The sequence below is a fragment of the Protopterus annectens genome, chromosome 11.part0 (genome assembly GCF_019279795.1).
Source record: "Protopterus annectens isolate FY-2018-M chromosome 11.part0, PAN1.0, whole genome shotgun sequence".
NCBI classification, from domain to species: Eukaryota; Metazoa; Chordata; order Ceratodontiformes; family Protopteridae; genus Protopterus; species Protopterus annectens.
In genome coordinates this window covers 600,704,035-600,731,622 of record NC_056745.1, presented here as the reverse complement: position 1 = coordinate 600,731,622, position 27,588 = coordinate 600,704,035, and positions in this window count along the sequence as shown.

Here is a 27,588-nt window from a genome sequence, read left to right as displayed (position 1 = left end):
AAACATATTACAGAACCTCAGACATTGCCCAGAGTTCTTTACAAAGCCAGCACATGAATATTGTCTATCATTAGCCACCACTTACAAACACATCATACCCCTGTACCTAGCAGCACTGTATGGACATGCATTGTACTCCTTGTCCTGATGTGTCATGTTCCCCCCAATGAAGGCCAGTACATTGTATAAACCGCCATTCATCATTGATGCTTGTGTAGCTGGATGACAGTGGCCATGTTCCTTGCAGATGGGATGTCAATGGTGCTCAGGTTTTGCTTGCATACAGTTTGTAATGGAGTTGGAAGCTTATGCCTGGGTTAATGTAGGATGCAGACAGGAATGTTATCAGGCCCCACGGGGACTTGCTTTTGTTAACTTTGATTAGGCAATTTACACCTGATCCATGATGATGAGGGGAGGGCTGCATGTGCTGTGCATATCTACCTATACTGATGGTGAACCAGGGGAGTGATGTTTGCCCTAAACCTGTCTGCAGCAGGTTGGCTGTAACTATGGTGTGTGTATGTAGTGTGACTGACCACCATTACAGGGTGGGTTGGGTTGTTGTCTCTGAGACTGCAGACATATGTGTAGATAGTCTTGTGATTGCCCTTAGTGGATGTGTCCAATTTGTACTCATATTTATCCTTACAGTAATCCACCTGTGACCTAATATGCTCATTCAGACAAAGGCTGACATGCTGCCCAGTTGATGCATGATCTTACTTTGCCCTGTACAGCCAATATAGTATCCCTTTATGTGCTTTGTGCATTGCTGCTGTCCACAAAGGGGATTACTCTACTTTGGTGGAGACAGGTTTTACAAGTAAGGTATTGCTGAGGCCATACAGCTATGTTGGTGGTCATATATCTGTTTGTAGTAGGCATGGACACAAGGTCATAACACAGTTGGACACCTCTCCAATTTCAATGTGATAGTCATGCTTATTCTAGTACCCATGTCTGTGTCAGGGCAATACAACAACCATTAGCTGTAGAAGTGTAACTCTGTTGGATGTACAGAAACTAAGATTACACACATGTACAACATGTGCAGCTTATTTACCTGACATTTTGCATCCCATGTCAGTTGTTATGAGGCAGCCAGATACACCTACCCATACATACATATGCACAGGAAATATGTGCTAAACATTTCTGTTCTATGTCATTATGGCACACTGTAATTACACTCTTACTGCTCAGTCATTCATGTCAACCTGTTAGGGCAGGACATCTGGAGGACACCGCACATACATGGTGGACTATGGGCCATGATTAGTGACATTTTCTTCATATTGCTGTAACCCACATATATCATTTGATAGTACAGTAGCCTTTGCATTCACAGACATACCCTGGAGGATGTCTCATGCTCATATGGCAGGCAGAGAGGCAAAAAGCTAGGAGTGTGGTAGTGAGGGTAGGAGCTGTTACTGTTGTGAGTATGACTGGTATAGGGGCAGAGCTAGCTGATGTGATGGAGATAGGAAAGGTGGATATATAGTGTGTGTCAGAGACCAGATGGAAGGGGTGCACGGCTGTGTGTATCGGAGTCAGGTAGAAATATTTCCATTGTGGTGTGTATGGGAGGGGAATTGGTGTAGGGATTAACCTGAAGGAACATTATGCCAAGAGTGTTTGTGGAGGTGATAAGAGTGTCGGGTAGAGTGATGTTTAGGAGGCTGGGAATTGATGGTGTAATGATGACAGTTGTTAATGCATATGCTCCACTAATTGCATGTGATGGATGAGACAGATGTACTTTGGAGTGATTGGATGAAGTGGTGATGAGTGTACCCAGGGGTGAAAGAGTGGTGATTGGAGCAGATTTCAATAGGCATGTTGGTGAAGGGGACAGAGGGGATGCAGAAGTGATGGGTAGGTATGGTGTTAAACAAAGGAATGCAGAAGGTGAGATGGTGGTGGAGTTTGCAAAAGAGGTTAGACATGGCTGTAGTGAATACAGTTTTACAAGACCAAGGGACATAGGGTGACACAGGAGAGTGGAGGAAGATGCACACAGGTGGATTATCTACTATGCAGGTGGGCCTGTTTGAAGGGGATTGGAAACTGTAAAGTGGTTGTGAAGACTGGTAGAGATGGGTGAAGGCTGCCAGCCTAGTCAAATAGAATATGGTACATAATTCTGTCATTTCTAAATATGAATGTTGAAATACAAGCTTGTTTTCTTAAATGAAAAAATATGCTGTGAAATGTTGAACTTCAAAAAAATGTAACAACATTGCCTTCTGCTATAAAGAAAGCTAAGACAAGCATTTCATGTCTGTCCTTTGAAGTTAGAATTACTTCATGTCTGTCCTTTGAAGTTAAAGATTCAGAGTCATTCCATCTGGGCTAGCACATTCTTTCTATTGTTTTAACCAAGAGTTAGATTGCTAGATTTAAACATGCAAATGTATTTGTATTGCTCTGGTTTCTGCCTAGGTGTAAAATAATGTAGATGCAGTTTCTTCGAGCACAGAAAAAAGCCACCAACACTCGATCTTGAAAGCAGTAATATCCACTTAAATTATGTCAAAGCCTTCGTTCAACAAAACAATTTCATTTATTTCAAAACTTTAAGTGCGAAACTTTACATGCACTTTTCGTCAGGGCTCCTGCCCCAACTTCATCAGAAAAGACAAACACGCCACTAACTAACACTCTATTATATAAGCAATTAAAACCTTGTTAATTGATGAATTTAAAACAACTGTGGAATCTGTTTAATCTTTTAAAGTAACACCAAGAATAGTTAAAACAACTCAAGTGAGACACCAATAGACATATACACTTTTATAGCCCGTTTGCTGAAGTTTTTGTTATAATGAAAATATAAATATATATTTGTAATGTTTCTACAATATGTGTTAAAACTAAAATTAAAACCTACTAAATATATTCGTCAGTTCATTCATTACTTCTTGACAATGTTGGAAATGTGCTACTGTTGCCGAAAGGCTTCAGGTACAGTAGTATACCCAAAATAAACTTTAGTAAACTCTAAATTGGACCTTCCGCATTCATATTAAAACTTTGCCTAGTGAATGTCATACCAACCACTTAACGAAACTACATCATAAATAACATCATAAATAATAATACATCCTGAAATAAAATGCACCTAATTGGTACTTTCATAACTTAGTACTTAAAGTAATTATTCTAAATACATAACCAACGTTTATACTAAAACACATTTATGTTTAAGAAAGGGTATAAAAAACTAAAACATTTATGCTGAAAAAATCATTCTGACTTTAACAACACAAAACACTTGTGTGTGTGTAGTCCAATCCGCCCAAGTGTGGTATGTACATGCGTTATGAAAATATGCACTCTAAAAAGGAAAAAATTTTGTGGATGTATATGTACATAAAGTGCTTGTTGCTTCTATATATATTATTACATCACTAAGAAAATAGCTATGGGACTTAATTAATATTAATGTACTAACCCTCGAACTATAAATCAAATATAATAACTAAAATGTAGATGCAGTTTCTGTTGGCCTAGGAACCCCAGGAAGGTGTGAAGAATTATGTAATGTTTTTCAGAACTGTAATTTCAATTTAAACATAGAGAACCAGAGAGATATAAGCATTTTTGTCTTGACCATCCAACTCACAGCACTGCCTGTTGTCATGTGTAAGTTATCTTAGGCTTGTGTTTTCTTTTAGAAACAGCTATTAAAAGAAAGATTAGACTAAGTGTTTTTCTGTGATGCACGAACTGTACTACTGAATTATTTTAAGTATTTCTCTGTGATCTCTGAACTCTTGACTAGCACTGTGTAATAATAAGTGCTGCCTTGTGTTTTTATTATTTATTATTAAATATTTTAAAACCTTTTAACTGTGGCTGTTTTGTATAGAGATAAGTTAAGCTCTAAGAGTGCATTGCATGTATATAAGGATTCTGTACCAATTCACTCTAATAAGCCTTGACTGTTTAGTTATATTACCAACTGGATAAAAATATTGCACAGTAATAATTGGACACCCTTTTAAGGGCCTTTGAGTAGCTGATAAATATTAGTGAGTAGTGGCAGGGTACTACAGTATAGTCTGGGAAAAGGGAGCACAGCTGGAGAACCTGTGCCAGAGTGTCTGTGTGGTAGTATAAACTCTTATCTCAAAGTGTGTGTGTATGTCAGCTACTTGAGCAGGGACACGAAGCACTGGTTGGACAGAGGGGGTGCTTTAGATTATATCTTGCCCAGCTGGCTGAGATCTGGACCCTATAGCTGTGCCAGTGAGGAGTCTTATTAGGGACCTGAAGAGCAAGGGAGCGACCAGCCCCAGACTGACTGTGATCTCTGTGTGCTCTTAAGGGAAATTGCACTTTACTGTGTGTATTTGTTATCCTTTCCTCATATATTAGACACCCTCTCTGGTGTCTAGTGGTGAGGATTGAGGATCCTTGATTGCTAGGTCAGGACACGGGTGTCACAGTGGTGACAGGGGAAAGTGTAGTTAGGCAGCATGGAATGTTGGCCTGTGGAATGATGTTGGTGATCAAGAAGAGGGGGATGAGTGTGAGGGCAGCACCATGGATCAAATGGTGGATACTGAGAAAGGGTGATTGTAAGGTTGAGTTCAGGGAAGAGTTAAGACAGGCAGTGGGTGGCATTTAAGAGTTAGCAAATATCTGGTTAACTACATCCAAGCTAGTAAGTAAGATGAGTAGGAAGGGCTTGGTGTGACATCTGCACAGAGAAAGGAAGACAAGGAGACCTGGTGATGGAATGAGGAAGTACAGGGGGGTATATAGAGAAAGAGGTTGGCAAAGAAGTGGGATTGTCAGACAGATGAAGAAAGTAGACAGGAGTATAAGAAGATGGGGTTCATGACAATGAGAGTGGTGGCAAAGGCTGAGGATGGGACATCTGAAAGGATGTATGTAAGGCTGGACACCAAGGATGGAGAATAGGACCTGTACCAATTGGCTAGACAGAGGCATGCAGCTAGGAAGGATGTGCAGCAAATACGGCTGATAAAGGATAATGGTGGAAATGTACTCACAAGCGAGGAAAGTGTGTAGAGCTGATGGAAACAGTATTTTGATGGGCTATTGAATGAAGAGAATGAGAGAGAGAGAGAGAGAGAAGGTTGGATAATGTGGGTATGGTGAATCAGGAAGTGCAGCAGATTATCATAGAGGAAGTAAGGATAGCTATGAAGAGGTTTAAGAATGGAAAGGCTGTTGGCCCAGATGACATACCTGTGGAAGCATGGAGGTGTGTAGGAGAAATGGCAGTGCTTTTTTTAACCAGATTGTGTACTGTAATCTTAGAAAGTGAGAGGATGCATGAGGAGTGGATAAATTGTGTTTGGGTACTGATTATGATAATAACGGTGGTGTGCAGAGCTGTAGTAACTACAGAGGAATAACATTGATCAGTTACAGCATGAGGTAATGGTAAAGGGTGGTGGAAGCTAGGTTAAGAAGGGAGGTGAAGATTACTGATCAGCAGTATGGTTTAATGCCAGGAAAGAGCAGTACACATGTGATGTTTTCTCTGAGATTGTTTATGGAGATGTACAGAGAAGGTTGGAAGCATCTGCATTGTGTCTTTGTGGACTTAGAGACAGCATATGACAGGTTGCCTAGAGAGGAGTTGTGGTATTGTATGAGGAGGTCAGGAGTGACGGAAGAATTTGTAAGAATGCTACAGGATATGTAAAAGGCTAGTGTGACAGCGGTGAGTTCTGAGTTGGGAGTGACAGGTGAGTTTAAAGTGGAGCTGGGAGTACATCAGGGATCAGCTATGAGCCCTTTTTTTATTTGCAGTGGTGATGGACAGGTTGACAGACATGATCAGACAGGAGTCCCCGTAGACTGTGCTATTTGCAGATGACATTGTGGTCTGTAGTGAGAGTAGGGAACAGGTTGAGGAGACCCTGGAGAGGTGGAGGTATGGTCTAGAGAGGATAGGAATGATGTTCAGCAGGACTAAGAACATATGTGTGTGAATGGGATAGAGGACAGAAGAATGGTGAGGATGCAGGGAGTACAGTTTGCAAAAGTGGATAAGTTTAAATACTTGGAAACAGTTCAGAGTAATGGCAAGTGTGGGGAAGAGGTGAAGAAGAGAGTACAGGCAGGATGTGGGTGGTGGAGAAGAGTGTCAGGAGTGATTTGTGACAGATGAGTACCATTAAGAGTGATAGGGAAGGTCTACAAGAGGGTAGTGAGACCAGCTATGTAATATGGGTTGCAGACACTGGTAATGAAAAAAGGCATGAGTCAAAGCTGGACGTAGCAGAGATGTTACAATTTGCACTGGGTGTGACAAAGGTGGACAGGATTAGGAATATGTATGTTAGGGGGTCAGCCCAGGTTGGACAGCTTGGGGACAAAGCCAGAGAGTGGCAGGGTTGTATTGGTTTGGACATATGTTGAGGAGGTATGCTGAGTATATTTGGGAATGGATGAGGCTGCCAGGTAAGAGGAAAAGAGGAAGGCCTGAGATAATGTGTATGCATGTGGTGATAGTGGACATGCAGGTGGTTGGTGTGACAGAGCAAGATGCAGAGGACTGGAAGACATGGAGACAAATAATCTGCTGTGGTGACCCCTAACAGGAACAGCCAAAAAAAGAGAAAGTGATGCTGTAATGACAGTGTTCACAGGTTTCCAATTATTTGCCAGACATAACACAACTCTTGATGAAATAGCTATAAATATGAGGCACACATATAATCAGTGTACATAACACTGGACAGTTGAATGGTATGAGCTCAGTATATCACATGCGGTTCAACACACACAGCTGCAGCAGTATTTCAGTATGCAAATACCCTGTATAGATCCATCACATTTCTGAGGCAAACATGTCTATCATATTTGTATTCACAATTAACATATGGATATCTGCAACATCCCAGTAGCTGGCCTAGCAGTGTCACAGTCAGTATTGTTCAACACACACTCCATCAGTGGTCATATGTGAGCCATCCTTTCCTGGGGGCCCTGAGTTGTGCTTTATGTCACTGCAGACAGACAGATGCTATGGCCATAGGTTCTGATCAGCAATATATAAGTACAGCAAGTGTTGTTGAGACATACTATTTGCTGAACTTCCTATTTTCCACATTTATATACTAATACTACATTCCATTACATGCTTAATTGTTTGACATACATGTTTTTTTGTTCAACTGGTATAATTACTTCATTTTCAGTGTATGTGTGTCTGTCTGTTTGTCTGTCTTTCTCTCTCTCTCTCTCTCTGAGACAGATGTAGGAAATACATCTGTTCTGCATAGACATCAGCTTGCATTTTGTAGGTAATGCCCATGAGCAACTGATGGCCTGTGCACCAGTTGGAGTCCTCCACTTGCTAACTGCATGTAGAACAGCTGTGGTATAATTCCTATACCCAATAGGATAGAAACACACTCCTATAACTGAGTACTTCATGTGGGCATTGCCCTTTTTTCTTGCCTATGAGGAGGACTTCAAGGAGGTGTGTGACGGCATTACAGAGGGTAGTTGGAAATACCTTTTACAACAAACACTGTGGAGACAGCCCAACAAACTGGGGCAGAATGTTCCAGACATAGGGACAGAATGTAAGTATTGCTGTTATACAGTTGAAGTAATGCTAGTTTGACAGGGTTTGTGTGGATATGGCTGCTCTCTGTGATTTTAAGTCTGACAGTGTTATGTGGTTGACATAACTCTTAACTGTAGGGCTATCCACAGACTGGCCAGAGTTTGGACTCTTATATTTGGTGTGTTACTCACACATTTTGTGACCTTGGAAATTCAGTAGAATACTTTGTGGATTGCCATCAGTAAATGGTAACATCCATGTGTGATTCTGACTCCATATCTCTCAGAACAAATATGTTACAACAAACCCTGTTACATCAGCAACTTTCTCAGTTTATAACAGCGATATGTCAACAATGCCCCTGTGTTTGGGCCTCTGCCCCTGTGTTTGGGCCTCTGCCCCCAAGTATGTCAGGCTTTGTCCAGATGTCATGCAGTAAGAGATGGATAGGTATGCTATATCATTATATAGTGACTTCATTCCTGATATTATCCCAGTGATGTATCAGACTGCCAGACATGTTATGTGTAGGAGGCCACATATATGAGGACAAAGCCTGGACAACTCTTTACAGTTGAGAGGTCTGTGTATTTCTGGCAGTTGTTGACAGACTGACAGGATTGTGTAGCAGTGTATTGTGAATGTGTTATTTGGCCTGTGTAGGGAGGGGGGGTAGATGTAAGTATTATCGGTCCTTTTCTATCTGATGTTGCATGCTGTTCCAGTCTCTGGTGCTCTACAGCTGTATATGTTTGTAGGGGCAAATAAGACATGTCCCATTCCACAGCCAGGTGTCAGACTACACTGTGAATTGGGCCAGTATATGTAGGGGTAGTGTGTGAGTGGCAAACATGATAATGATTTTGTTTACACAGTCCATATACTCCACTGTTGATTTGGCTTACCAGTATGTCACTGAGAATGTGGTGAGACTGGTTATGAATATGCACTTTCACACTGATGTCTGTTTGTCAGTACTGTTGCATCCCTGTAGTGCCTGATATATTTGCAATTGTATGTGTATTCCCCTATAGCAAAAATTGGATTAGTGTTATGTCCATCTGCCTGTAATTTAGACAGTGCTTGGTGACATGCCTAGCAGCTGAGTGTAGTTTCCCTACTGTGATGTTATGTCCAGATCTTTTTCAGATGTATTGTTGCCTGGCCCCAATAAGTGTTGTGTATTTCTGACACATCAGTGGGATGATCTGAAGATTTATGTCACTAACTAGTGGGAAGTAATTGGGTTTTGGACTTGGACTATTCCAGTCAATATATGTTAGAACAGACAGGAGGGTGTTACTGCATCAACTATGTCACCTTATCTACTCCAGTATTTGGGATATGTCCCCATTTTCATGACTCCCCCCCCCCTTGTCAGGCTTGGTCCAGATTTGTTGCACTAAGGGGTTCTGAGCATACCTCTCAACTGGCCAGATTGTTTCAGACTGTCCAGGTTTATTGCTCATACCTCTGGGCTGTTCCACAGAATCATTATTTTCATTTCTCTGTTAAATCACTGTGATGATGTGAGGATTTCTGTCAGTAAATGATGACATACTTTTCAGTTTCAGAACTCACGTCCTTCAGAACATGTATGCTGACACAAACCCTGTTACTGTAGCAACATTCTACATTTATAACTGCAGTACTTACGTTATGTCTCTAGTCTTGGCCCATTGTCCCCCCATTTTGACAGCCTTTATCGAGAATTCTTGCACTAACAGGTGGAGAGGTATGGTGCTAAGGTATGACTCCACTACATGTTATGAGTATATATATATATATATATATATATATATATATATATATATATATATATATATATATATTTATATATGTATATATAAGAGGTCGTGATAATGCAGTGGTTAGTGTTGTCTTCTCACAGCAAGAGTTTCTCTGGTTTGATTTTTGGCTGGAGTACCTTCTGTGCAGAGTCTGTATGTCCTCCCCACGATTGAGTGAATTTAAAGACATGCAGGTAGGTGCGAGTGTGTGTGGGTGTGCCTTTGAAGGTTGGGCGCCAGGCTGGCAATTCAACACTGTAAAAATTCACTGTCAGTCATTAGCAGACTGGAGTTCCGCTGTGGCGACCCCTAACTGGGAAAAGCCAAAAGGCATAGTAGTTATCTACACACACACACACACACACACACATATATATATATATATATATATATATATATATATATATATATATATATATATATATATATATATATATATATATATACACATATTCTATATGTATTTGTTTTATATATATATATATATATATATATATATATATATATATATATATATATATATGCTTTATATACTTTTTCATATTTATCTATCACCATACACAGCTATATGTGTATAAATTTTATATACTAAACATGACTTATTCCACAGTGTTTGTTTCCTACTACTCTATACCTGTATCAAACTATATATTTGAAAAAGCAGCATTTATTATTACTGCTCAGATGGTGTACTGGTACATTCTCTGCCTGTGGTGTATAGGGTCCTAGGTTTGACATTTGGCAGTGCTGATTATTTTGTTGCTGGGCAGAACATTGGCCGATGGATACAGAGTGATTAAGGCACTTTTAAGCAGTTGTAAGCAGGTTTGTGTGGATTTGTGCGATGCCAATACACGGTTAACCATACAGGTGCTTAAACTTTGTAGACATCGCTTAGTGTCGTGCAAACCCGGTTACTGCCACTTACTCTGGCTTACCCCCTAGCTAATTTCTTAAAAAGAAAAGAAAAAGGGTTAATAGGAAAGTGGTGAAAAAAAGGAGCATGCTGAAGGAAAAACAATATGAAAAATAGCTAGGGATGTGCAGGATGATTGTAGGGATGGTCCATAGCTGTTTATTTCTAAAACAGCAACAGCTGTGAATGTCTACAGAATTTGGAGGTGAATTTGGACACTCAAACCCCTGAGAGAGGGATGAGAACAACAGTAATGTGTTGTCAAGCCAAGTGGACCAGATTACATGTGTCCAGTGGACACATGTAAAAAATAGACAGCTATATAGGGGGCATATTTTTTTTTTGGGGGGGGGCAGATACCCATTATTTTTTTAAGGTGAGAGTGGGATGTTGGGAAAGTATAGTAGGTATATTTGGGGAGGTACGTTGGGTAGGAAGACGAACAAGACAGACAAGACAGAAGACAAGGGCAGTATATGATACATGTGGGGGTAAACATCTTGGACTGGGAGGGTGGTTGAGAATCAGACACCCATGAGCCCCCAAATGGATACAGCAAAACTGAGATCCCCATCCATGGGCAGTCACCATTGCACCTTCGTGGCCCCGAAGGTGGCTGTGTTGGAGGATGAACAAGAGGAGCAGGCTGACCCTCAAGATGTGTCATGTGGCCTCAGGCTGGCATAGCTGATCTCCAAACTCCTTTTGGAGCTCGCTATGCACCAAACCCAAGACCTGACAATGGATGACGGTCTCCACTCCACACTCACTCCCGGAGGGATGGGCCCCATACCCTGAGTCGGTTCCACCTGAAGACCAGCGGATGAGGATGTCACATTTTGGGTCCCAGATGTGCTGGGGCCTGGTGCCATGGCCAGATGAGGCGGGACAAGTGGATCCACTGGTATCAGCCTTCCTAGATGTGTTATGGTATTGAGGTTTTACAACATATGTTGGTTAGTCAAGAACAACACATTCCAAGATTAGTTATAACAGCATGCATGGGTGTTCCAATTGACCCCATAAAACAGATTTGAAACAGTTGCATAGCAAACAAAACACATGCATATATGGAACCACAGTGGCCATTATAACAGCATGCAAGTTACATTGATAGTAACAGGCCACCAATGATAGTATTTGAACAGGGTACATTCATAATCAAACAATTAAAATATTTGTAGAACAATAGGATACATGTCCCAACAGTAAGCTTGGAGAAAAACATACCCATTGATTTATGTGTATAAATCATTGGTGCAAATAAGGTGGGGGAGAGAGAAATATGTCAATTAACAATTGTATATGTTTCAATTGTTCACAACTACACTGATCATTACTCTACTCATTACTTTCCAGGTATGACCTCACTTTACATCTACCTATGACGTGGGGTTGGGCAGTGGTATGTTTGTACACATTGTACTGCTAATGCCTTTCTAAGGCTAATATAAATATTTTCTTACCTGGCAGACCTGTGGAGGAAATATCTGTTAACACTACTTGACTGCTTCTACCCATATTCACATATTCAAGGTAACATATGTGACACTGATAGGGGTGCCCTGCACTCATGCTGTGGGTGTGTGTGCTACTGCCTTACTCCACCTAGATTTCTATCTGTCACCCTGGGTGTTGGCAGCAGTGACCAGTAGCCATGATAGCATGACACTTGAGGGACATTTATAAGAGCAGACTACTTGGTGTATGTACTTCTCTTGCTGTCATTTGCAGCCTTGGGGTTGGACAGTGGGTGTTGTACACAGTGTATAAGTGCAGCCTTCTTACAGCTAGTATAAACATTTCCTTAACTGGCAGACCTGTGGAGGAAATATCTGTTAACACTACCTAACTGTTTCTACAAATATTCACATATACTTCGGTGAAATTATGCCTACAGCTTACTACCAATTCCAGGATTCGAACCATGCCTGTTTGTGCAAAAAAGGTACAACAAGGTTATGTTTCATCACAATGAGCTATTGGGGAACTGTTGTTTATTGCTTGACTGTTTTCTGCCTAATACTCTCTTGTTTGGACAATCTGACCTTGTAAGTCTGACATTCATGCATGGCAGATAGTTCTTGTACTGTGTATTACTACTTTGACATATTACAATCTGGAAACACTGATTAACACATTACTATTCAGGGATCAGATCTTGGTGCATGGAACATTTAATATAGTTAATCTCCTGTTGTACAACTCCACAATCTTTGTCAGATGAGCCTCAAGTGATTAATGCTGTCAGAGTCATAGTTGCTGTGCAGAACCTGGGATTCATACCACCACATAGCAAAGTAAACACAACAATCTGGGGTTTTTAGTTTTACTGAAGGGTGCTGACACTTTTATTGATATATACCCTGTATGTCAGTATTACTCTGCTAATGTCTTATTTATTAATTACAGACAATACACATTTTAACCTACTGGCAGTTAACATTCTTCTCCTTTCTATTTATTTTCCCTGAATACTGCATGCTAGATTTGTACTCAACAGCCTCACGATCCAGCCTTAGCAACCTGCTGGCATGGGCAGCCATGTTCGCAGCCCTGTCATTTGAAGCTGTACATGAGATGGAGAAACACTTATGCATACCTATCCATCACATACACAGGCTGGACTTTGGCAAACACTAATTAAAACTGATACTTACACATATCTGGGACATTCCCTGCCCATGCATCTTGGACCCACTGGTCCAAGAGCTCCCTCTTCCTATGTCTGCGGTCAGAGAAATGGTGTCGGACCTGCTCACCAGTCTGAGGGATGCCACTAGCACTGGTGAGATCATGTAAGAGCTGGTCCCAGGCCTCCACTTTGTAATAGGAGCCCTGGTACTGGACCTGCATCAGTCTCCCCTCATGGTCTTTCATTAGGAGTCCAACCATGACCCTGGACTCCTGAATGCCCCAGCACTCCACCCAAAAGCATGATCCCTCACAAACTCCTGCCATAGTGCATGCAGCGATGAGCTACAACTCGTTATAGGCTGTATTCCCACCTGTGAGGTTTAAATATGGCTGCTTTCCTGCCCTTTGCCATCACCGGACCATTTTTGAATATGCTGAGCTAAGCTAAGTGACAGGCAAACCTGCTTAGCTAAGGCTGGCAGTGCTTACAGGGTCAGATGTTGAGCACTGCTTACCAATACGCAAATCCACTTAGCTGGGCTACTCATTGCTTAGCACTTATATTTAAGCAATGCTTACACCAGCTAAGCAGAGCTGAGCGCTAGTTAGCATTGCTCAAATTTCATTTTCTAGACTATCAGGTGTATGGGATTCATTCATCATTGCTGATATATTATAATTTTATGTTTACCTTCCATGACACCCCTCTATGTGCTTTCATTTACATTAATTCTTCTATGATTATACTCTATGGGGCACTTGTATTTATATGGTGATTTCACATCTTTTCTGGACTGACACCTCAATTTTGGACCTGCTACACTACCCTGGTTGATAAATATTATGTACTACCTCATTTAATAAAATGTGAGACTTTTAATACTGCTTTTACATGTAAAGGTGAGCAGCTTTCATTGTGGCATGAACCATGAATGTCTGCATGCAAAGGATAAGCTCTAACCACTACACTATCTCAATTTGATAATTTTACCTGTATATTTCTACTTAGCTCCTTAGGATATTTAAGCTATGCTAAGAACAGCTGCATGATGCACACACCTGCTCAGCTATGCTTAAACTTTACTTGGGATGTTAAAAAAAATTAACATGGATTTTAACTTTTTCTTACTTTAGGGGTATTCACATGCCTCCAACCTCTTTGATCAAGAAATCTGGACAAAGCCATATGTAATGGGAGACAAAGGAACAAAAATAGGGACGATTTTGAATTTTTCTCTTACACACCTTTAAAGTTGATAGAATAATGGGATTTGCATTAGCATGACTTTTTTGAAGTGTTTGAAGTCTGTAACTCAAATGTCTGTCATTATATATTATTTTAGCCTTCACTGGCCAGATATGTGAGGCAAAACTCTGGATATTCTGTGAATATCTGTACTGTTGTGCAGTACGCCCATGAACACTGCTGTTTATATTTCAAAGTGCTGCCGTAACAGCACTTTCTGAGTGCAGGGGGCATGTTACATGTTCAGGCAGTGCTGTAACATGCCCTCTGCACTCGTTCATGGTTTGTGTCTATCCAGATTAAACAGCAGTGCGCCTTCATGCATATGCAAGGTGTGCTGCTGTTTTAAACAGACATGAACTGCTCCGTGCAAGAATATTCTTATTCTTGTATGGCGCTTCGTGAATCCCAGGGGGTGTCTTGTCTACAGAGAGATACAAAGTTATAAAATACCAGGATTTTCAGGCAGAAATAACAGCAATGCAGAAGAAAGATACCCAGGTAGTTCCAATAGTAGTAGGAGCAACAGACCTAATAAAAAAGAATTTACAGTCGTATTTAGATATGTTACCAAAACATGTAACTCCACATGAATTGCAGAAGGAGTCAGTTCTGGCCAAATTGCTGGTGCTACAAAGAGCACATTTGGCTGCCATCAAAGACTGAAACAATACTAATTTCATAAACTTTAATCATATAATGGCTTAGGAATGGGGGGCTATTCCTGTCATGGTATTAGAAACTCAAAAGACTTGGATAAATTAAATTATGAGAATCTTCTGAGGTACACCTCTTCATCTGCAAAAACTGTACCTCTGTCTGGAAATTCCTATCAGAAAGGCAGAAATTAGAAATTTAAAAATCACATTAAATCTGCCCTATGCTTTGTGATAGAAATAGGATGTTGAACATTTTTCTGACCAAACACAGCATTCTCTGGTAAGGCTTGCCCATTAGGTGCACTGGTGCCAGCTTCCACAATCATCTCCTGGCAAAGTTAACACCCTTTGCCACTCCCTTTTACTGCCACTGACAAAAATGTTTCTGCCTTGCCTACCCTGAACCTCTCTACAGCCACATAGGACATGGCTATAAGTGGTCTGGTGGAAGATGATAGCTGGTCTGAGGAACAATGGGTGGTCACTACACAGTCACCCACCAGTAGCTGAGGCAAAAAAGGAGCCAGGCCAATCCTAATAGACTCCTTTACAATTTTTTTTCTTTTTGTTTGTTAGGAAAGGTAATATCATGGAGACTGTCTGTTGCTCCATAAGTAAGCCAAGAATGAGGAAAGAAAAGTGGAGAGTGTAACACAGAAGAGCTGGAAAAGAAAAAGTACAAGAGCTAGTGGCTCTGAGGTAAGTATACCACTAAAAGCCTCACACAAGCATAATGTCCTTTTCCCAACACACTATTAAAATTATTTAGCTTTTAGTCATACAACAGATTTTTTCCCTCACAAAAAATTCAAAGAACCACCACCAACACACTTCTATTATGATAAATGGCTTTTCACTTTATCTTTGTTTCACAAGCTCTTACACTTAATCATTGTCAAATAAGCACAAGTTTTCCACAGAAAATTACATTTTAAAGGGAGTCTTTACTCAATGGGGACTTATCTATGCAGTTTGAAGATCGCAGTCAACTGACGGGGACTATGGGAACTACCAATTTGAAGTGCTTGCTTTGGTGACGAGAAATCTCTGAAGCTTTTAGTGCTCCACATGCCTTTCATATGGGGTGCTTTGTGCATACATGTCAGGTGGAGGTGCCCAAAGCTTTGAGAATCTGGCAGGTGCAGGGAGATAAACCTATATGGCTTAGGCTGTTGTGGCAGTGATGTATGAATACTGAATTTTACACTCTCTGGATGCCCACAAGGAACTCAAAAACTACTAATCACAAAAAAGGCACCAGGGTTAAAAGTCAATACCAGAAGCACATACAATTCTACTGCAAATGGTCCAGCTTGCTTTAATGGCAAACAGCAAACAATCCTTTCCTCCCAAAATCTAACAAACAATTAAAAAGTCACAAAAATGTACATGACAAACTCAAAAACAGAAAAAGTTCACAAAACAGTACACAAAAAACTTAAAACCAGAAAAGTTCACAAAATAGTACATGAAAAACTGTTATTTATTTTTTTGTTGTTGCTATTATTAACATAACAAGACACTTATATGCAATATCTGTGCCAACTTTACCAGTGTTCTGGCTACTTCTGTGGCTTTTTGAAAAGGGGTGGACTCTAGAAATATCTGATTCTGTACACACCTTTTCTAGGCCTAAGGCAGGCTTTGGTAGAACTCTCCTCCAGGTGCTCCTGGACTCTAATGCTTCTTCCCCATCCCTTACTTTCTAAGCTCTGGAATTCATCACATATATCTACTGCAACAGTGATTTAATAATAAACATAAGACAGTCATGTAAAGGAAACTTACCATAACAGTAGATGTTCACAAAGAGTACTGTTGCAGCTGATTTGCCCTCCCTCCCTCATTCACCCTATTTTTTGCTGTTTTTATGCCAGGGTATGGGATTTTTGTTATTATTGTATATATCTATCAGGATACTAGCTTCCTCTTCAGAAACAAGAAATCTCTGAATTTTTAGTACCCTGTCCACTGATGATTCAACATTATTTACCATGGATATTAACCAAAAAATTCTTACCAGCGAATGTGCAACAGACCTTTTTAATGTGGAATGATGTGGAACATGGACTTTTTAAGACTCACAGCCTTTCTTGAACTGCACAGCAGTTAGGGTATGTGGAAAGTGCCCTAAAGCTTTGGAAACTGGCTTGCTGGTCCAGTCCTTGGCAGGATATGTTCCATATAGCATAGGCTACTGAAACAGTGATTTATCTGAGCATCTATTTTTCTTGTAAGTTTATTTGCTTGCTGTGAGTTGTTACAGTGCTTTACTACTCTATTAACAATTGTGTGTGACTCATGAACATGTTAAGTAGCTGATGTATGATAATATCAGTGCAAACAAATCATGTGTGTTGACACCAGACAGCAGTGAAATTTAGGATCCAGCTTTTGCTTTTTGTGCAATTGCATGCTATGTTTGTGAATCCTACTGCTCCTTAATAAAATAAATGCATGGCAAATATGTCTGAGTTTTTTCTTTTCTTTTTCTTTTTTTTTTTACTAAAAATCTATCATATGCCATTTCATAAAAATAAATAAATGATTTTAAAGAGTAAGCAATGTGGAGTACATAACATGAACATTAGTATTTTCAATCCATCCCTTGTCATCTTGACCTTATTCATATTGATGGTGCCCAGAACCTCTAACATTAATGGACTGTGATAAAAGTAATAAGGAATGCAACAAAAATGTCATTGCTTAAAGAAAAATGTCTTCAAATGTCCTAATAATTAATTTTCAGATAAAGAGACAGATACTAAAAAATTGATTTTATCCATTAGTATTTCATTTGTACAACATAAGTTGCATGCCATATATAATTTTTCTAATATTTCTATGTATTTCTAATGAATAAAAAAGATATTTATGTTATGATATGTATAGATAGTGAATTTCTGCATGAAACTCTTTGTCGTGCATATCTCAACTTTGTAACTGTTTTCCCAAAAGCAGTTACTGACCTTAATTTCCCCTATTAAATCTATGACTTTATTCATCCTTTGTGTCTTCTTTTCTGCATGACAACCTTTGACCTCCAGCCATCTGGAAGATGCATACTGCTGCTGCTACGCAGGAGTGGTAAGGCTAGGAATATCTTATGTGGAGGCATCTGCTGTGAAAATATTAATTTGTTCCACTAGGAGAATGGTTCTTTTCTTGCTGTGTCCTGTTTTACCTTATTGTGTTATTTTTTTTTCATTTTCATTTTCACTCCATAAGGAGCCCTTTGATATTTTATGCATTGAACACAATTTTTCCATTAAAGGTCATATACTTGTTTTCAATGGTGTATGTGCACATCTTAGAGAAAGAAATAAAAAGAGGGACTCCTATGTGTACGTGTGTGTGTGTGTGTGTGTGTGTGTGTGTGTGTGTGTGTGTGTGTGTGTGTGTGTGTGTGTTTGTGTGTGTGTATGCACACATGTATATGTGTATGTTTGGCCAATAGGTGCCAATGAAATCTTTAGCCTCCATTTTTGCATCAAAAAATGTATGAGGTACTTATGTCTCTTGCTCTGGAATCTAGGAACCTTTTTTATTGTTCAGTCTCATTATTTTTTTTTCATCTGCATCTCTCTACAACTATTGAAGCCTACACTAGCTATCATGTCTAGATCCATCTAATTTCTCATTTTCTTGCTTCTTAGGACATCAGTGACAGTGCAGATTATGAGATCAAAAGCCATTGTACTGAAGGAAGTCAGGGCATTTCATTTCCTGCTAACTCCTCTCCTTGTTAACTGGTATGGTATTTCATTTTCTGCAAACTCTTCCCTCGCTAGCTGGTTTCTGCTAAGTCCTCTCCTTTTTAGCTGGCAGGATATTTCATTTTATGCTAACTCCTCTCATTGTTAGCTGGTATGCATGGTGCACTCCTGCTACCCCTTTTCTTTGGTGGAGCCTTCTGCACACCATTTATGTAGAGGCAGAGAACAATGCTCTCATTGGCAGGCTTGCCCACCCATTTCCTAACTTCTCACTTACAAAAAGTAGAACATGTGTCTACTATCTAACCCTAAAGTACTGCAACTTTAATGGTATATGTACCAGCAGTCCACCCCACTGGGATCAATGTGCCCACACTGGCCTTTATTCTCATGCTTCCATACCCATTTCTTCCAGAACCCAGGCTTCTAACTGAATCAAGGCTGTCTGAGCTATAGTTCAAGCTTTATGCCTCTACATCATGGTTCTGGGCACTTTTTTAAGAATTTTGTCAACAAAATCAATTTGACTGCTCAAGATATTTATTCTACTTATAATGATCATACATGTCTGTGTTTCCTTGTAGTTTGCAAAGATTGGAGTTACTCCCTGGGATTCAGATTTTCCATACAAGAACAATGTAAGAGCTCCTGCACAGAAAATGGCCACTGAGCAATTCAGGATAGTGCCGTTTTCACATGCACGAGCAGCCCTACACTGTTCTAGCCTGGAAAACCGTGCGGCATGCAAATCACCTCAGTTGATGGTGAAAACCATGCAAATGAGGTGATTTAGTGATTCACCAAACTGTCAGGTCTCCGTGCTAGAACAGTGTCAGTGCAGAAATGTATTCAGAAAATAACTGAGTACATTTCTGCAGCTGACAAACTGGATGCATGACAGCTCATGAAAAAGCATGTATTATGTACATTAGACATGCCAATGGCCAAATATAAGGCCATTGGCATTAAAAAGTGATTAATTATTATGAAAATTAAACTTTTTTGGCCAATTTCAGCCATTTAAGCATAGGGCAGTGGCACGCAAATAGAATTGGGCCAAAAAAAGAAACGGGAAAACTCAATTTTAATTAAATCTGGATTTTGCCATTATAGTCAATGGCATGCAGAATGTAAACAATACCAGGTAGCACTCCTGCCTCCATGTCTCCTTTCTGTGTAATAGGTCACAATACAATATAAAATGGAAGCCAACAGAGTAATCAGAATACCAGTACAGTCATTGCAAATGTTTAAAGTCTTCAGGTGTGCACCCCCGCCACCACAATCCCATGTAGAAAGGCAGTAACATGTAAGTTTGAGGAGTAATAACACTGGAGCACAGACTGCCAGAGCTGTCCCAATCCACATTGCTGCATGTATACAATATGCAGGGTCAGTGTGGTAAGTTTTTTTTTTGTGTTTAATATTGCCTGGAAGTGGTCAGCATATGGGCCTGGATGGTTGTGTCTCAGTGGCCTAGGTACCATACAGTTGTCAACAGGGCCATGTTCCAACAACTGCAGTGCCAACCACACTGCTTCTCAGCTTCACCCATGTCAGCTGTTGTACATACTCACTGTCCAGATGTCAATATCTGTCACCGTCGGAAAGCTGGACAAGCCATGAATGGGGGCTCATACATAGAAACAGTACACAGGTGAAAGTAACATACACAGAGTGCATATAAAATAACTGTCAACTGCACACAACTTTGGAATTATATATAAAGGTTAGCATCACATTAGTTGTCCCTCTAGTATGGAATACTGATAGTCTGGCCAATCACTGGCATACCACAAAAGGCACAGTTATAAAGTAATGACAGGCTGCCCATGTCCACACACAAGCCAGCATAAGGGGAATGTCCCAGGTATATCTGTGAGTCAGGTGTCAGTAGTTTCCATATCACACATATACCCAGCTCACCGCACCATCAGCCACAGGTTTATCGCAGGTCATATCCTTGCTGTAGAGAATGAGTACAGCATGAACCCATTTCTGCATAGGAATACATACATGATGCTGCATGCTGAACAGGTGTCCCATGCAGGTGTGTCCCTAGCTGTAAGCAGCAACCTGACCACATCCAGACTCATGGACCAGTATGAGTAGGAAGGACTGACAGGAACATCTCAACCACTTACCACTGTAATCCACTGGCATGCAGCCTGGGAACTTATGAGTGACAGAATGCACTGGTCTACTACAGATGGCCTGCAGCACTCTAAAATGGCCTATAGTCCTCTGGTAAAGGCGCATACCTCACCCATAGTGCCAATGTATGGAATGTCAGGGGGTCCTAACTAACAACCTAACACAGTAAACAGAAAACAAATACAAGGCCATGTTGACAAATGCCAGTAGCATGCCTCCCCATGTCCTACTGCAAGAACTGTGTACCAGGCCATAAATACTACTAGGATAAAGGCCCAACTATAGTGATACCTTTTTGATATTGCTTTCATAATGTTAGGAAGAGCTGCGAATAACAGGGGGAAGTGTGTAGAAGCATGGATGCCATGGAGTGTGTGAAGTCTAAAACTCTAATGTCCACCCGTACTACCCCCTGACTGCAAACCCATGAATGAATAGCCACAAAGCTGCTTGTAAACCCCAATGTGAAGGTAAACTGACCAGACATATGAGTCCTGCCTCTGGATAACCTGGGTGTATCTGTACATCTGAGAGGTATGGCCCCAGCAGGATATGGCCATTCCATTAAGTTGAGAAAAGCACAAGAAGGGGATCCCCCATCAACATACTAACAAGGTGCTGGACCATTTACACAGAACCAGTAGTCTGTAGTCTGTAGCTACCCCTCCACAATGGCGGGATTGTGCCAGAATGTGTAGTCTATATGCCTCAGAATATTGGTCTCAGCATCATTCATCTTGTGTTTCCCTGGTAAATAACTGTGAGCAAAGAATGATAACTGTCAGTAGTTGATGACATGATACATCACAGTGTACAACAGTACATATGTCAGAAAATCTATGCTACAACCAACCATGATACACAAGCAGCACACACACAGCAATAGTTACAGTATCCCCCATATCTTATGCCCATTGTGTCTCCATATTGGCAACCTATCTACAAATATCCTGCAGAAACAGGTTGTAGGTGTAGCTGTAGCACACAAAACCCTGAACTGGAGTCCAACTCTCACTGCAGTGGATGCACACACTCAATATAGAAGGTCATACTGGGCATGCTCCTACACTTAGAGCAATGAAGCCCATGTCTGACAACACAGTGGACTACAGATATCTGTTATTCACAGATGTCTGTGCACACACACCAAATTGTACACCATTGATGCTTCACACACACACACACACACACACACACACACACACACACACACACACACACACACACACACACACACACTGGACAGGATTACTCACACATATCTAAGGCCAAAATAATATAATATGTCAAACATACACACAAAGAGATGTGGGGAAGAGAGGGACAGACAGTGACAGAGAGAATCCCATTATGAAGCCTTTCCCATGCAATACACATCCCATTGACCTATATTACATGATGTGCTGATGTCATTCACTGCAGAAATTTTCTTGGTTAGCCTTCAGCCCTATAGTCTCAGTTGTGCTTGTGATAACTGTGTAACACTATAGTAAAAATAAGTATCCATGTAGTAGTTGTAATCTCAGTCCTGTCAAATGTAAAGTTGTGTGTGAGTGTGTGTTTCTAGATGAATGTGTTTGAGGCCATTCACACTCATTACACTTCCCATTGCCCTACTTTAGCACTCCTGCTGATGTCAGTCACCCTGAAATAACCCTTTGGGCAGCTTGAAACCCTATAAGCTCCGTGGTGCTTGTGATAACTGTGTGATACTATAATGTAGCAAACTAGTTAGGTAGGAGTTATAATCCCTGTCCTGTCAACTGTGAAAATGTGTGTGTTTTTGTAAGACAGTGTGTGTGTCTGTAAAGACATAATTTTTGAGGCCATTCACACTCACTACACTTTCCTTACCCCTTCTTTAGCAATGCTGCTGATGTTACTCACCTTCAAAGATGCCTTTGGACAGCTCTTCAACATATTAGCTCTGTTGCTCTTGTGATAACTGCATAATACTATAGTTTAGCAAACTAGTTAGGTAGGAGTTCTAATCCCAGTCCTGACAACTGTGAAAATGTGTGTTTTTGTGTGAGAGAGTGTGTGTCTTTGTAGAGACCTGATTTTGTGGCCATTCACACTCACTATCCTTCCCTTACCCCTCATTTAGCACTGCTGCTGATGTCACTCACCTACAAAGATACCTTTGGACAGCTCTTCAGCATATAAGCTCCATGGTGCTTGCAATAACTGCATAATGCTATGGTGTAGCAAACTAGTTATGTAGGAGGTCTAATCCTGGTCCTGGCAACTGTGAAAATGTGTGTGTTTGTGTAAGAGTGTGTGTGTGTGTCTTTGTAAAGACCTGATTTTGTGGCCATTCACACTCAATACACTTCCCAACTAGTTAGGTAGGAGGTCTAATCCTGGTCCTGGCAACTGTGAAAATGTGTGTGTTTGTGTAAGAGAATGTATGTGTGTGATTGTAGAGACCTGATTTTGTGGCCATTCACACTCAGTATACTTCCCTTACCCCTCAGCTCCCTAACATATAAGCTCCGTGGTGCTTGTGATAACTGTGTAATACTATAGTATAGCAAACTAGTTAGGTATGAGTTCTAATACTAGTCCTGACAACTGTGAAAATATGTGAGAGAGTGAATGTGTGTGTGTGTGTGTGTGTGTGTGTGTGTGTGTGTGTGTGTGTGTGTGTGTGTGTGTGTGTGTATGTGTGTGTGTGAGTGTCTTTGTAGATTTTGAGGCCATTCACACTCACTACACTTCCCTTACCCCTCCTTTAGCACTGCTGCTGAAGTCACTCACCTTATAGGTATGTTTGAACACTGTTCTACCTATAAGCTCTGTGGCACATGTGATAAATGCGTAGCAAAGTAATAGCAATAACTACATAGATAGGGGTTTGAATCTAATTTCTGGCAAGTATGTGTATATTTCTGTATATATGTGTTTTTACCTTCAGGATTTTGGCCCCATTTACACCCAGTCACTTCTCTGTGCCTGACTTTAGCAGTCCTGCAGATATCATTCATTTTAGAAGTACTTGTTGGCAGCCCTAAACCATGTAAAGTCAGTGGTGCATGTGGTAAATGCATAACATAAAGGTCTGAAAACATAGTTGGATAGAGGTTTGAACCTCGCTCCTGGCAAATATAAATGTGTGTGTAGGGTAAAATATTTTATGAAATCTCTCACCCACTACATCACACAATGTCAGGATTTACAAGGGCTGGTGATGTTCCTCACCTTAGTAATACCTTAGGACAATGGCCCTCCTATAAGCTCTGTGGCATGTGCGATAAATGTATAACAATGTAATAGCAATACAGAGGTAAGTAAAGGTTTGAAACTCAGTAGTAGCAAGCCTGTGTGTGTTTGTGTGTCTGTCATCAGTATTCTGTATAGGTGCTGGTGTGATTGTGTAATAACAGGGACCATTGGAGTGTAGCTTTGCTAAATTATTATATTGAGGACCTAGTATATGCCCCAATGTCCACATTGCAAGGCCAACAGTTGGCAAATATCATAGACGTTGGTGTAGACAATCCACAGCCCTAAATATGTAGTGATATGTGCAATGACTATGTGACAGTATGGATTAGTTAACAATATAGGCAACCCTTTTAATACTCAGAGACCACTCTCCACCCAGGAATCATACACAAACACACTTGGCTAGGCAGCAACCACTATATCAGTAGTTCTCCTGCAAATTTCCTCACAGATAGTACCCAAGGTGTGATTGCAGTGGACTTCATGTCAAACCAATGACCAGACATGACTGGTGTCACACAAGGTATAGACCCATGTCCTCTCATGTTTGGGATCTACCTTTCTGAGGTGCAGGAGAACACAAAGGCACCCTGGCTGATAATGTTTGCATACAACAGTAAGGTGGGTGCTAGCATTCCCAATCCATGTGATGTTAAAATCATGCCCAAAGGCCATTTGAAACCTATGAGTGTTGTCAGAACTCTGGACATTACCTCAATACCAAGAGATGTGCCACCATTATCTTTGGGAACTCCATGGCTCACATGAAGCAATACGTTGGTTGTAGTCCACTGAACAGTGATGTTATTATAATAGAATGGGGAATGGAGGTTGACAGTCAGCTGCCTGTTGAACATAACAGTGCCACTGACATCAAAAAGTACTTTGATGTGTTACATCTCATGACTGAGTGTGTGTTATCCAGCAAGTAAAAGGACATGGTATCCTGTTCCATTCTCTCAGTAGCCCAATCAATGTGTACAGTGGCCCTTTTACCATGTTCCCCACTGGACACCTGCAACAACTGCAGAGTTTGCAAACATACCCCACAAAGGGAATACCATGCCTTATATACATGCCCTATATGGACAGACTCCAATAACTCCAATGAATCCCCATATCATAGTGTCTATGTAGGTGCAATCACTACCTCAGTTATGCAGCCATGTCTCACCAAACTAAGTCAGGAATGCTACTTCTGATGATACCAATCTGTCCACACAACATGCCCCAGAGACCTCAACCACACTTCCACACTTCGAAGTACATGCATGTGGGACATGTGCACAATCCAGGCACTCTCCATGTTATGGAATATAAATCACATACATATGAAGCAGTGCACATCACTGGTCACCCACAATAGAAATCTGGTTGAGTGGATGGGGAATACAATACCGACCCGTGGGGGACCACTCCAGTGACTATACCCCTGAGCCACACTGGGGACTATAGTCATGTGGCCTGATGCCAGGGTATTCCCTTGGGCTAGCCTTGTAGAGCCTTCAGGCCCATTCACCTACTACACACCTATGAAGCAATGAACCTATGGATCTTAGTACTGGCAAATGTGTGTGTGTGTGTGTGTGTGTGTGTGTGTGTGTGTGTGTGTGTGTGTGTGTGTGTGTGTGTGTGTGTGTGAATAGTCATCTCAGTGTGTTTGGTTGATGAATATCCCCTGTGGCTGTGGTTATTAGAAATAGGAGGTGTGTCCAAACCACAACACGTACCATTCTCCACAATACAGCAAATGTTGTAAATCAACATATACCTATTTACAACCCTCAGCCCTATAATCTGTGAGGCATATGCAATCATTGTGTTACAGACCAGGGAATTCCATGCAGATACAGCTGTACCCTGCCTAAGACATGGTGGATGTGTTACCACACTGCCATACCCCTTGGCCTTGCTGCAGGGCCACATCCTGGTGACACACAGATGTGTAGAACAGAAACAGGATACAGAATGTGAAAACACATTCACTCTGCACTTCAATTGCAGGGGAGAGAGGGGTAAAGCTGGCACTGAATGCATTGCCAAGACTGTGGCCAATATCTGTTGTCTCAGGAAAAATATTAGCATTGCGCATAACTAACAGCACTTGTGTTTAATGCCGTGGAGGTTGTTGATGTAACTATCAAAGGCTGTTGTGATTGTTGTCATGTCTGCTGCATGTCTGCCATCATAGATGCCTGTAGGGGATTCCATGAGGGATCCAAAGTTGTGTTTGAGGCTAATAAGGCAGTTCAACAGTCATGGGACACCACCTTTCTCTGCAACAATGTCCTCCTTCTGATGTACACTTTAGTAATGGCAGGGGAGCATCACATTGTCCCCCAGTGTTTGGAGGACAGTGTCTGGGTTCTGTTGGCTCTGGCTAGTACCATGCATTCATATATCTGTTTATACAGTGCATATGTGTGTGATTCCACAGACATGCAGCTATTTCCCATTGTCATGGGTGCAGTGAAGTCATCCACCCCTGTTTTCATGGCTGCAAAGTCAGCTTTGGAGAGGTTTTGCAAGGTGGTTACCTTTGTGGGTGGTGTAGCTGACATGTTGAGTTACATGTCAATTACAGCCTGTGTGGATCTCACCATTCAGGGATTGACAACTGTGGATGAGCATCAGTCCCATATTTAAGTAGTCATCACAGGTCAAGGTTGTTGCATCCTCTACCGGGGATCAGTATGAGCTGGTCCAGGGTATTGTAAATGATGAATCCCAGAAGTTTCTGGCCACTGTACTGGCACTCAGCTACTTTCCCCAGGTGATGGAGAGGTAGTTGTAGTCTCATACTATGTCAGTGTTGCGTTGGACCATCGTACATGACAGGGTGTTGAGGAATGTGCACTGACAGTCTAGGGACATAGATATGGACCCATAGCAAGCTATGGTCTGGATTGCACTATTACCCCAAGGCAGTTGTACCAGAAGTATCTCCAATGCATTATGCTGGGATACTAATCTGCAGGTGTTCCTAGCTATAAGGAATATGGAGACAACACCACCTGTGGAGGTGTGGTCCATGTTTGGGGGCTGACAGCTGTGGAATGCATCATAGCCTGATACTGCAGGGCTGCTGTCTGCTGCTGTGAACCACATCTCTTTACAGCAGACATGTGTCCTCCACTCCATTGAGTGCTTTGAGTGATTGCATCCTGACAGATGTCTCCTGTTGAGCAGCATGACCCTCAGATTGCATACATGTCTAGCTGTTATGGTGGTAATTTCATTAGGAACAGTGACTAATAAGGCATCATAGAGGTGGCAAGATACTTAGCCAGTACCTGGAAACCCAGCGCTGACATATGTGGGACATCTGTGGCAAGTCATTGGGTTCTGTTAATCATGCCATCCCAAGCAGAGAGGTACTGGATTCCCTGAGAATGGTACAAAACATGTAAGCCAATGCTGCAGTCAATCATCTGTTGATAGTACCACAGCATCATTCTGGGTTACAGTGGTACACTGCTCATGGCTACTGCCACACCTACCTGGACCACATAATCAGAAAGTTCAATCATGTCTCTTGTCATGCAGTCCAGGGAGGTGTGTCCCAAGTCATTCACACCCACATGGATACAGAGTGATACTCATAGTTATTGTGGAATGCCATGACTGGTTGTGTTATGTGTTGGATGCTGGCATGTGATAGATATTTGGCTGTTACCT